At 43.5% G+C, this 10,297-nt stretch overlaps 4 non-coding genes and 1 pseudogene across 4 annotated transcripts; 3 read left to right on the plus strand and 2 right to left on the minus strand.

Moving 5' to 3' along the window:
• Window positions 1–2,095: 2,095 nt before the first annotated feature.
• TRNAT-UGU lies at window positions 2,096–2,168 on the plus strand. The gene has a single exon. It is a non-coding gene; the product is annotated as a tRNA-Thr (tRNA).
• A 343-nt stretch (window positions 2,169–2,511) lies between these two features.
• Window positions 2,512–2,583, plus strand: TRNAP-AGG. Its single transcript has one exon. It is a non-coding gene; the product is annotated as a tRNA-Pro (tRNA).
• Window positions 2,584–3,610: 1,027 nt separating this feature from the next.
• On the minus strand, window positions 3,611–4,739 carry LOC100966863 (annotated as a pseudogene).
• Window positions 4,740–6,554: 1,815 nt separating this feature from the next.
• TRNAL-AAG lies at window positions 6,555–6,636 on the minus strand. Its single transcript has one exon. It is a non-coding gene; the product is annotated as a tRNA-Leu (tRNA).
• A 697-nt stretch (window positions 6,637–7,333) lies between these two features.
• TRNAP-AGG lies at window positions 7,334–7,405 on the plus strand. The gene has a single exon. It is a non-coding gene; the product is annotated as a tRNA-Pro (tRNA).
• The last annotated feature ends 2,892 nt before the right edge of the window (window positions 7,406–10,297 follow it).

Raw genomic sequence — 10,297 nt, forward strand, 5'->3', positions numbered from 1 at the left:
TTGTCAGATAAGAGTATGTCTATTATAGAATGCTTTGACTCTGAGGTTCAGTATGGAGTCAACCCAAGTGAATTGAGTGAATCGTGGGCTCCGAGAAGCTGGAAAAATGAGAATGTGATATAATGTTCTGGAACAACCTTCCAGGGTAGGCTGTAGGCCGAATGTGGAAAGGGTCTATTGGTCAGAGGTCTATTTGTCCTAGTAAAGGAGTGAGAACTCTACCCCAAATCCAACCTCTGTCAAGGAGAAAGAAACATAAAACATCAGGTTCATGGTTATTGCCCTGGTTTTGCTTTGGGGGATGCTTCTTTGGGCATTTTAAATTCCTCTTAGATGTGTAACAGTCTGTGGTTAAAAAAGAAGGAATCAGTCCATGAGTTTGTGAAACTGTGTTAGGGAGAGCATGAGGAAACAGTCTTGGGAAAAGGTAAGAGGCATCAAGAATATCATCAAAGACAAGAAAGAAGAACAGCAAGGAATGGAAGGGGCATGAAGGATGTTTAAGAGACAGTTTTGATTGTTTCTTGATTTCACCTATTGTCAGTCTCTCCAAAGTTAACAATAAGAGTGATAATAATGAACACACATTTCTAAAACACAGACTCTGAGACTTGGCAAAGATAAAGAACTGAGCCAGCTTTTTCCTTACCACTGTACCACATACTTGGTGTGGCATACAGACTCCAACATTCACACCCATCTATGACCCAAACTCTGTTTTCATTTGATTTTTCTGCTCTAGAAAAAAGTCAGGCAACGTGCTGTTTCCTTCAGTTATAAGGCCTGTCTTTGGGCCCAAAGAGATCGTGCTGGAAGTTTTCTCCAGTGAAGTGCCTTCTATAAGCAAGCAGTATGTAGTAGAGACTTGATTCTTGATTCAGCCACTTAAAACAAAGTCTTGTAGTTCTTTTGGAGGCATGGGGCCTACTGCCTGGTATAGAAAAACTGGGGTTTAAACACCTACAGGTGCTGGAAGGAGCAGTCCTCATGGTGCCCCCCAAGATCCTGCTGCCTTTTCCCCATTGTACAGTGTACATATTCACCTTAGAACAACATTGTGTGGTCTCTCCGTGGCTCATGACTGAATCAACAATACCAGTGACAAATGCCTTATAAATGCCTACCTAAAGGCAAACAGAACACTTTTCATCCTTAAAAATTTGTAAGGCAAGTGACACTATGTTTCATATTTACACAGTTAAAATTAAAGGAGACAATGAATCATAAGCTCCCAGATTTCTTACTAACTTTGTGATTTTGAACTAATGAATGGGTCTAAGAACAGACTTGTGGGCAGGTGTAAATCGTACCTACTAAGTAAAGTTGGTTCACTTCTTAGGGTTGCATGAATCAGTACTTTTTTCTCCAGTGTTCTCATCCACGGCTATATTTGCAGTAATATGTGCAACACTTTTCTTAGTTAAATAAAATTTTAGTTCCTGTTTACTAGATTATGTAAACAAGGTTTTTAAAAGTTGAAAATCTTTTCTTAAAATCGTACTGTTTTCATACCAGTGATGTGTACATCTGTGTATGTTTTTAGGGAAACATTAAACTTTTCTTCCCCAATCCTCCTTTTCCCTATTCATTCCTATCCCTGGACTTTTTAGAGTGAGGCATTAACAAAAAAGCAAACTTAGAGGTTTGTGGTTCTAGATTCAGAAAGGACAAAACCGTGGTAAATCTCTTCTCACCTCCTTTCCCTGGATTTTAGCACCATTTTAAGTGGAAGAAGTGCATTATAATTTCCTTGCCCATCAGACACCCTCCATGTGCTCGTCGCATCTCAGGGGTCTCCCATATATCCAAACACCCGAAATTCTGGTATCTGCATCCTTTACACGTGCCTCAGGGCCACAGGTGGCAACATCTCAGCAGAGTATCAAGGTGAGGTACCAGAAGACAATGACTAACAGTGGCTCTGTTCAAAGCACAGTCTTTTCAAAAGGTTTACAGGACACGAAAATGGTCTAATTTTGTAGGAGAATATCCTGGATTTTTTTCTTCTTGCTAAAATCAAATTTAATATTTCGGAATGCTAGGTTTATAAAACGCATCTATAAGGTGAGAGGTAGAGAAGGGCCTGTCAGATGGGGGCTCCATAGCTCAGGGGTTAGAGCACTGGTCTTGTAAACCAGGGGTCGCGAGTTCAAATCTCGCTGGGGCCTACCAGCTTTTTCTTTTTCTTCCGCATGTTAATTCCATCTCCAGAGATCCGGCAGGCAGAGCCAGAAGAGGGCGCACATGCGGCGGCGCTGCGCGGATCTCCATGCCCTCGCCGCTGCTCCGGGAGTCATTTAGGCGATGTGGATTCTCTCTGTCTCCACCAATTGCCATTCTGGTCTGGATGTGTAAGAGAAATTGGCAAATGACTTGGGGCGTGAGGCCTACGCCTGTCGTACAAACTAACACAGATTCCTGTCAATAGAAGGCGCTCAAGGACACAGTTCATCGGAAACGCCTAGTGACGTCTATTAGCCTTGGGGCGGAACTGGAAACCCTAAGTCCTGTGGCTCGTTGGTCTAGGGGTATGATTCTCGCTTAGGGTGCGAGAGGTCCCGGGTTCAAATCCCGGACGAGCCCAATTTTGTATCACATCCTATTTGAACAAACTACTTTGCACTTTCTTCTCTGCACATACTCAGCTTTGAAAAATTAAAAGGCCTCCTGAGAGAAATGAAATAGCAAAGTAGAGAGCAACCCTGGTTTGTCTTCTTTTATTGTCTGACAAAGCTTTCTTCCCTCCAATGGCTAGTCAGAGAGTACTTAAGTTGACCTCTCAATGGATCTGCTGTAAAGTGGAAGTGATAATACATCTCCCTTTCCCCACCTACCTCCAGCAATCCTGTTCAGTTAAAGAAAATAGTGTGTGGGAAATTGCTTGGAAAATTTAAATAGCCCTAGGTAAATATAAGGAGTTGGTAAGGAATGGGAAACGACTGTATGCTAACATTTTCACCACCGGGAAGTGTGTGATGTGATGTCTTATCCTTTTAAGGGGGGGGTTATGTGTTATCTTCTCTTTGTCTTTCTTTCCTCCCTTCTTTCTTTTTCTTTTCTTTTCTTTCTTTTTACCATCACAACCCTTTTCTATTCTTTTCCTTTTTTTCCCCTTACCACAACCCTATGAAGTAAGCAATGAAGAATTCTATTAAGGCCAGGAGAGCCATAGAGTGATAGGGAATGTAAATTCCCCAAGTCAAATTTTAAAATGTTAAATTTAAGTGTGTGGACTCTTAGCAACTTTCTTTATTGTGTGAATAACTATTACAGAATAGAACAACTGCATTAGAAGGAAATTACTGTATATCCTCTTGCTGGCAGCAAATGGGCAATTTACCCATATCAGTGCTCAATTTACGAATGCTCTCTTGCCCTCCTCTGGCTGTCTATACTTACTCATCCAATCACGTGGCTTTTAAATAGCATCTGTATACAGATGATCCCTAAATTATATCACAAGCCTGGACCTAGATTTGTACATATAATCACCTGCTTGCCCCATGTGAATGTGTTACAGGCATCTTAAAATTAAATTGTGTTTTTTTTTTTAAATTCAGGGAACTTTATTGATGTTACATGACAAGGTGGGCCTCCCTAGGTCCCTCCTGTTCTTTAGGAGGTCTGGGTGGAAACTGTGTTGAGGGGAGATTCTCAGTGAGGTGGGGGACTGAGTAGGCAGGGGCACCCAGTAGCTAAGGGCCTTTCTCTTCCTCTTGTGCTCTGGCTGGGGCCGGTGGTCTGGGGGTTCTTACTCCTTGGAGGCCATGTGGGCCATAAGATCCACCACCCTGTTGCTGTAGCCAAATTCATTATCATACCGGGCAATGAGTTTGACAAAGTGGTCACTGAGGGCAATGCCAGCCCCAGCATCAAAGGTGGAAGAATGGCTGTCACTGTTGAAGTCAGAGTAGATGACCTGGTGCTCTGTGTAACCCAGGATGCCCTTGAGGAGGACCTCTGATGCCTGCTTCACCACCTTCTTGATATCATCGTATTTGGCAGCCTTCTCCAGACGGCAGGTGAGATCCACAACTGACACGTTGGCAGTGGGGACACGGAAAGCCATGCCAGTAAGCTTCCCATTCGGCTCAGGGATAACCTTGGCCACAGCCTTGGCTGCACCATTTGAGGCAGGGATGATGTTCTGGAGAGCCCCGTGACCATCAGCCACAACTTCCCAGAGGGGCCATCCACAGTCTTCTGGGTGGCAGTGATGGCATGGACTGTGGTCATGAGTCCCTCCACAATGCCAAAGTTGTCATGGATGACCTTACCCAAGGGGGCTAAGCAGTTGGTGGTGCGGGAGGCATTGCTGACAATGCTGAGGCTGTTTTCGTACTTCTCATGATTCACACCCATCACAAACATGGGGGCATCAGAAGGGGCAGAGATGGTGACCTTTTTGGCACCCCTCTGTTGGTGAGCCCCAGCCTTCTTCATGGTGGTGAAGACACCAGTGGACTCCACAACATACTTAGCGCCCGCCTCACCCCATTTGATTTTGGTGGAATCTCGCTCCTGGAAGATGGTTATGGGATTTCCATTGATGACAAGCTTCCCGTTCTCAGCCTTGACTGTGCCATGGAATTTGCCATGGGTGGAATCATACTGGAACATGGATCAATGAAGGGGTCATTGATGGCGACAATATCTACTTTGGCAGAATTAAAAGCAGCCCTGCAGACCAGGCACCCAATCCGACCAAAGCCATTTATTCCGACCTTCAGTTTCACCATGGTGCCTCGGGGATATGGCTGGCGCTGCACTAGAAGAAGCAGCTGTCTGACAAACAGGAGGACCAGAGAGCCTAAAATTGTGTTCTTAATTTCCTGCCACTTCTCTCTTAACTGCTCTCCCGCCACCACCCGTGTCTCAGGAAATAGATCCATCATTAATCCAGTTCCCCCACACATCACGTCCAATGCACCAATGGACACCATTGAGTCTACCTTCATCCATTTCCCAACACATTCACCATCACCCTAGTCTAAACCCTTCTTCATCTCTTACTCAGATTCCCCAGTAGACTTCTAACTCTTCCTACTTTCTCTCTACTACCTACTACCTATTCTAGAGAGCAACCAGAGTTAAGCTATTAAAATGTAAGAAAAATAATACTACCTATTCTAGAGAGCAACCAGAGTTAAGCTATTAAAATGTAAGAAAAATAATACTCTTCTCAACTTAAAAAGCATCCAGTAACTTCTGGCTGTAATAACCCCCGTGGCTTCAACTTCTTAAGCTCTCCCCTCCTTATTCATTCTCTCCCAGCTATACTGATCTTTTGGTGGTTCCTCAAATACATGGGCCTTGTTTCCTGTTCTGGGCCTTTCACCTGCTGTTTCCTCTTCCTAAAATGTTACTCCCTTAGCTATTGGTATGAAGTTCTTCCTCACTCCTTCTGGGCTCAAATTTCACCTCTTTAGCGGCACCTTCCTTGACCAGTCTTTCCAAAATAGCCTCCAATTGTAACTATGCCCTAGCTTCCTTTTTTCCCTTCACAACACTTATCACTACTTGATGTTATTTTATATGTCTGTCTTTATTTTATTTTTCTTTCTGTTTCCCCTACTAGGACACAAACTTCAGAACGGCAAATCTTTTGTTGACCTGGAAGCTGCACCCTCAGCACTTAGCAAAGTGTATTTTATGTATTCCCTGGTTAATAATGAAGGAATGATTGGATGGATGAATATTTCCACACTCCCGGCCACACCTATAGGTCTCCAGAGGCCACAATTAAACAGCATTTGTTTCTGAGTTCTGTAGACTCAGACGGGAATCTTTCCAGAGATAAAAGCCATGTCTAGGGGATTAAATTACAAAGGGAAAGATAAAACTGATCCTCTCCTCTGCAGACTCTGCTCTAAGCTACTTATGTGTATTCACTAATTTTCATATACAAGTATATATCATCTCCATTTGATAATATAGAGGAAACTGAGGCACACAAAAGGTAAGCAACTAGCCTAGGGTCACCCAGCTAGTAATAGGAGAATTGGCAGCTTTGCGTTCTAACAGCCAAGCCCACGATCCCTAGCCATTCTTCCCGCGTCACCGCAAGGCCTTCCTTGTACTGCATGTGTTTTTTGCTTACCGACATCTTTCAAGACCGTTTTGTATGATTTATTTTTCCAGTGTAGTCTGTGAACTTCCCTTGTGAACTGACGCTACGTTTTACTCCTCTTTCTGTGTTTCTCAGCAACCATACTAGAACAATGTCAATTGCAAGCACTCAAAATATGTTCTTTGGCTAATTGAAGAAAAGTAAAGCAACCCTTACACGTTTATAATATTCACGTCCCAGCACTTTACCTCTAGGAAACTATGGATTCAAAGGCATAGTTATGATCTGGGGAGGGTGTTTCTATCTTTGAATAAATAGTAGTTAACATTATGAAAATCTCAGAATAAAAGTTCCAAAACAGTGCATAGCCAGATTCTCTACCAATTAGAGACATATGGTTGGATTAGAAGAGGAAGGTTAACAAACCGTCTTAACTTGGCAGTACCTGCACAGTCTCAAAAGAAAAAAAAAAAAAAAAAACACATGGCAGCGGTGGGATTCGAACCCACGCCCCCGAAGAGACTGGAGCCTTAATCCAGCGCCTTAGACCGCTCGGCCACGCTACCTGCTGGCAACGTGGTGTAAGTATATCCTCTACCATGTACAGTCTTCCCCTCCCTCCATTCGTATCTATAATTGCGTCAAGATTTTGTATTTCTTTTCTTTTCTTTTTGATTTATTTAGCTTTCTTTCTGCTTTTAAGCAACAGTATTTAATATTGGTGGAAAGAGCTGTAATACAAGTTTTGCAAGGCTTCCGGAGCCAGGGAGGACAGTGTCTGTCAGGCCTAAGGATTACGGAGTTCCTGTCCTGAGCCGGGCGCAGGCTGCTTGCCTGGCCAACTCGAGACCCCTCTCCTTTCCCGGGACACTCCATGGAGGGCGCCACGTGGCGACAGCTTTCTCTAGGCCGGCCGCGGGCAAAGCGGTGGGTATCTGTCGAGGAGACGCCCTCCGGCCACGGAATCACTCTGGACAGTCCCTGATTGACTTCTTCCATTTCCGCATCATCTTTGGCCCACTTGGAAGTGAAAACCAGCTGTGAAATCACTCTCGTTGTGCCTGACAATTTTTTGCTGAACAAGATTCACGGTGTAAGGGCGCCGCCTTCTGGAATTTAGGCAAGGGGGAGTCTGCAATGACTAATTTCATCCGCTAGGTGTCACCTCATACCCATAGTTGTTAAAAGAAGACTGCAACCAACTGTGGATGTGGCCAAAACTTTCCTTATTGAAGTTTATAAATCCAAAATGCTTTCGTGCCTGGCTCGTTGGTCTAGGGGTATGATTCTCGCTTAGGGTGCGAGAGGTCCCGGGTTCAAATCCCGGACGAGCCCGTTTTTTTTCCTCTTAGTCGGTTGTCTGCCTATAAAGCCAGATTTATTGATGCTAAACACCCATTGCACAAAGTAAGCACCATCTGTAGTTAACATTATTTTATGAACTCTATTTTATATTCTAGTTTTTCAGATGTATATATTTCCTCTTTAAATAAACTTTCTTTGTCATGATAATACCCCATTAGGATAAATACCAGATACTATAACATCATTTATAATAGTATTCCTTGTACAAAATCAACATTCTAAAATCAAACAGCATTTCCCTTTTGCAATTTTTTGGTTATTTTTTAAGATATTGTTCATTCAAGACTCAGAGAGGTGTATTTTATATTAATTATTTCACATAACCCTCACTTTTCCTTCATTGAAAGTAAGGGGACCCTTCTGCCCATTCTGAGACTTCTCTGGACAGCACATGTGGCCAAGTGTCTTATCACATAAAGCCTGGGCTTACTTCCTTATCCAATCCTGAGATTACCGGGACCGTATGTGGGGGGAGGGGAGAACCCTCAGGTGGTGAGTCCCTTGGGAATGAACTTCTCAACAGGGACAGGCAAGCCTGCCTGCATGTTAGACTCACCTGTGAAGCTTTTTAACCTTTCACTGCTGGATCCAACCCCAGGCCAATTAAATTGCAATCTCTGAGGGTGGGGCTCCATGCATAATTATTTTTTAAAAGCTTCCAAGGTGTAATTAAGGTTGCCTGGGAGCTATATGTGCTACCAAGTGGCTCTACAGGCCACACTCTGCATCCCAGTAACTCTAGGCACGCTGTGTCCCACTCCACTTTACTCAGAATCACCACTTTCCAACTGATACTTTATCTTCCTTAGTTTACTTTGGGGTCCAACCATGTACCAAACTTAGTTGCTGTGATCCTCCTAACTTCTCCAAGCCATAGAAATGGACTGTGCTAACAGCAGGAAACTCAAGAGAGAGAAAAGCGAAAAGCGAGCCTAGTGGTTGCCTGTTTATTTGAGATGTGTATGCTGATGTAGGTTGGGGGAGGACTTTCATTCCCTAAAGCTAGACCCTTAGATCTCTATTTTTACCTTCGTTTCCCCCTTACTTGCTGGGTATTCAGTGTTCACATCCTACAATTCAGCCAGTTGTGTCCTTACTCACATGATGAACAAAAGCCAGAAACTACAGGTATTGTTCCACTCGCGCCTAGCTATGCTATTGAGTATTTAACTTCTGTCATGTCTTCAGATATTTGGAAGAACCATACAAAAAATAATCTTTTTTTAATATTGTTGGGGAATCATTGAGGGTACAAATAACCAGGTTACATTGCTATTTACATTTGTTAGGTAAAGTCCCTCTTATAATTGTGTCCTGCCCCCAACAGGTGTGTCACACACCATGACCCCTCATCCCCCTCCCTCCTTCCCCTTCTCCACTCCTGCATTCCCCCACCCCCCACCATGTACTAGCATCAATTGTCCTCCTATCAGAATTGAGTACATTGGATTCTTGCTTCTCCATTCTTGTGATACTTTACTAAGAAGAATGTGTTCCACCTCCATCCAGGTTAATACAAAAGATGTAAAGTCTCCATCTTTTTTTAGTGGCTGAATAGTATTCCATGGTATGCATATATCACAGTTTGTTAATCCATTTCTGGATTGGTGGGCATTTAGGTTGTTTCCACAATTGTAAATTGAGCTGCAATGAACAGTCCAGTGCAAATGTCCTTATGATAAAATGTTTTATTTTTCTTCTGGGTAAATGCCCAGTCATGGGATTGCAGAATCAAATGGGAGGTCTAGTACAATAAATAACCTTATAACCATCCTTTACTCTTTTCTCTTTCAGCTCATATTCTAACCCTTAACAAATGATGTTGGCTCTACCTTCAGAGTATTTCCAGAACCCAGACACTTCTCACCATCCTCACGCACCCCCCCTGTGGTCCAAACCATCACCATTTCTCACCTGCACTATTGCAGTAGCCCTTCAGCAGGTGTCTCTCTGTTTTGCCCTTATTCCCCTTAAATCTGTTTTTCAACAGAGCAGTTAGAATGAGCCTGTTAAAACCTCAGAACTTATCATTCCTCTGCTTACGAACTTTTGTAGCTGAGGTTTCAGAGGCTGAAACAGTTCTTAGCACCTAATAAATAATAAATATTTGCTTAATAAATTGTGTGAATTGTTCTAAATCAAAAAGTTATACAAGAGTCCCTCCTCTCCCCTTCCCCTTTCAGAAAAAACAAAACCCAGAAAGTAAGTTTTCCAGGCGTTTAAGGGAGACCTGATCTGCCCCCTGTGACACTGGGGAGATTAGTAGCCTGGAAGTTTGCTGGGCTTGGTAGTAGGCTTGCCATACGGCAACTGTGCCATCTTCAGAGAAAGGCTGAGGGAGAGGTGGACGCCTGGAAAAATACTGTGGCAGCCCTCCTTCTGGCACAGAGTGGCGTCATACACGGTATAAAGACATAAAGGAAGGCATAGGGGCTGTCAATGGGGAATCGGTGCCAATGACTTGCGCTTCAGGCAGAACTGCTTAAGTACAGGGTTGTATCAAGCTCCTAGGATTTTGGTTCAGCAAATTCTGAACTAAATGGTGTATGGGGTCATATCGCAAGTGTTGCATATAGCAGGGCCATTCTATAAGAGTCTGTAAAATAAATGACTTAACAAGATGAGGAACGGAGTCCACAAACAGGGAGACCAGAGTGGAAGAGAAAAGCTAAGGTTGAGGAAGGGCTTGTACATGTGTAACACAACAGGACTTCCTTAAGTTAACGAAAAGGCTTTTTGTGATGAAGGATCCACCGCTATGAACGTGAGTCCAAAGAAAACATTGCTGGCACGTAGGGAGGACGGAGGGAGGAATACATGGAATAAGGAATAAGAACCAGCGGCTGGTCACAAAACATGGCG

This window comes from Otolemur garnettii, unplaced genomic scaffold (genome assembly GCF_000181295.1).
Source record: "Otolemur garnettii isolate 467f Iridium unplaced genomic scaffold, OtoGar3 scaffold00276, whole genome shotgun sequence".
NCBI classification, from domain to species: Eukaryota; Metazoa; Chordata; class Mammalia; order Primates; family Galagidae; genus Otolemur; species Otolemur garnettii.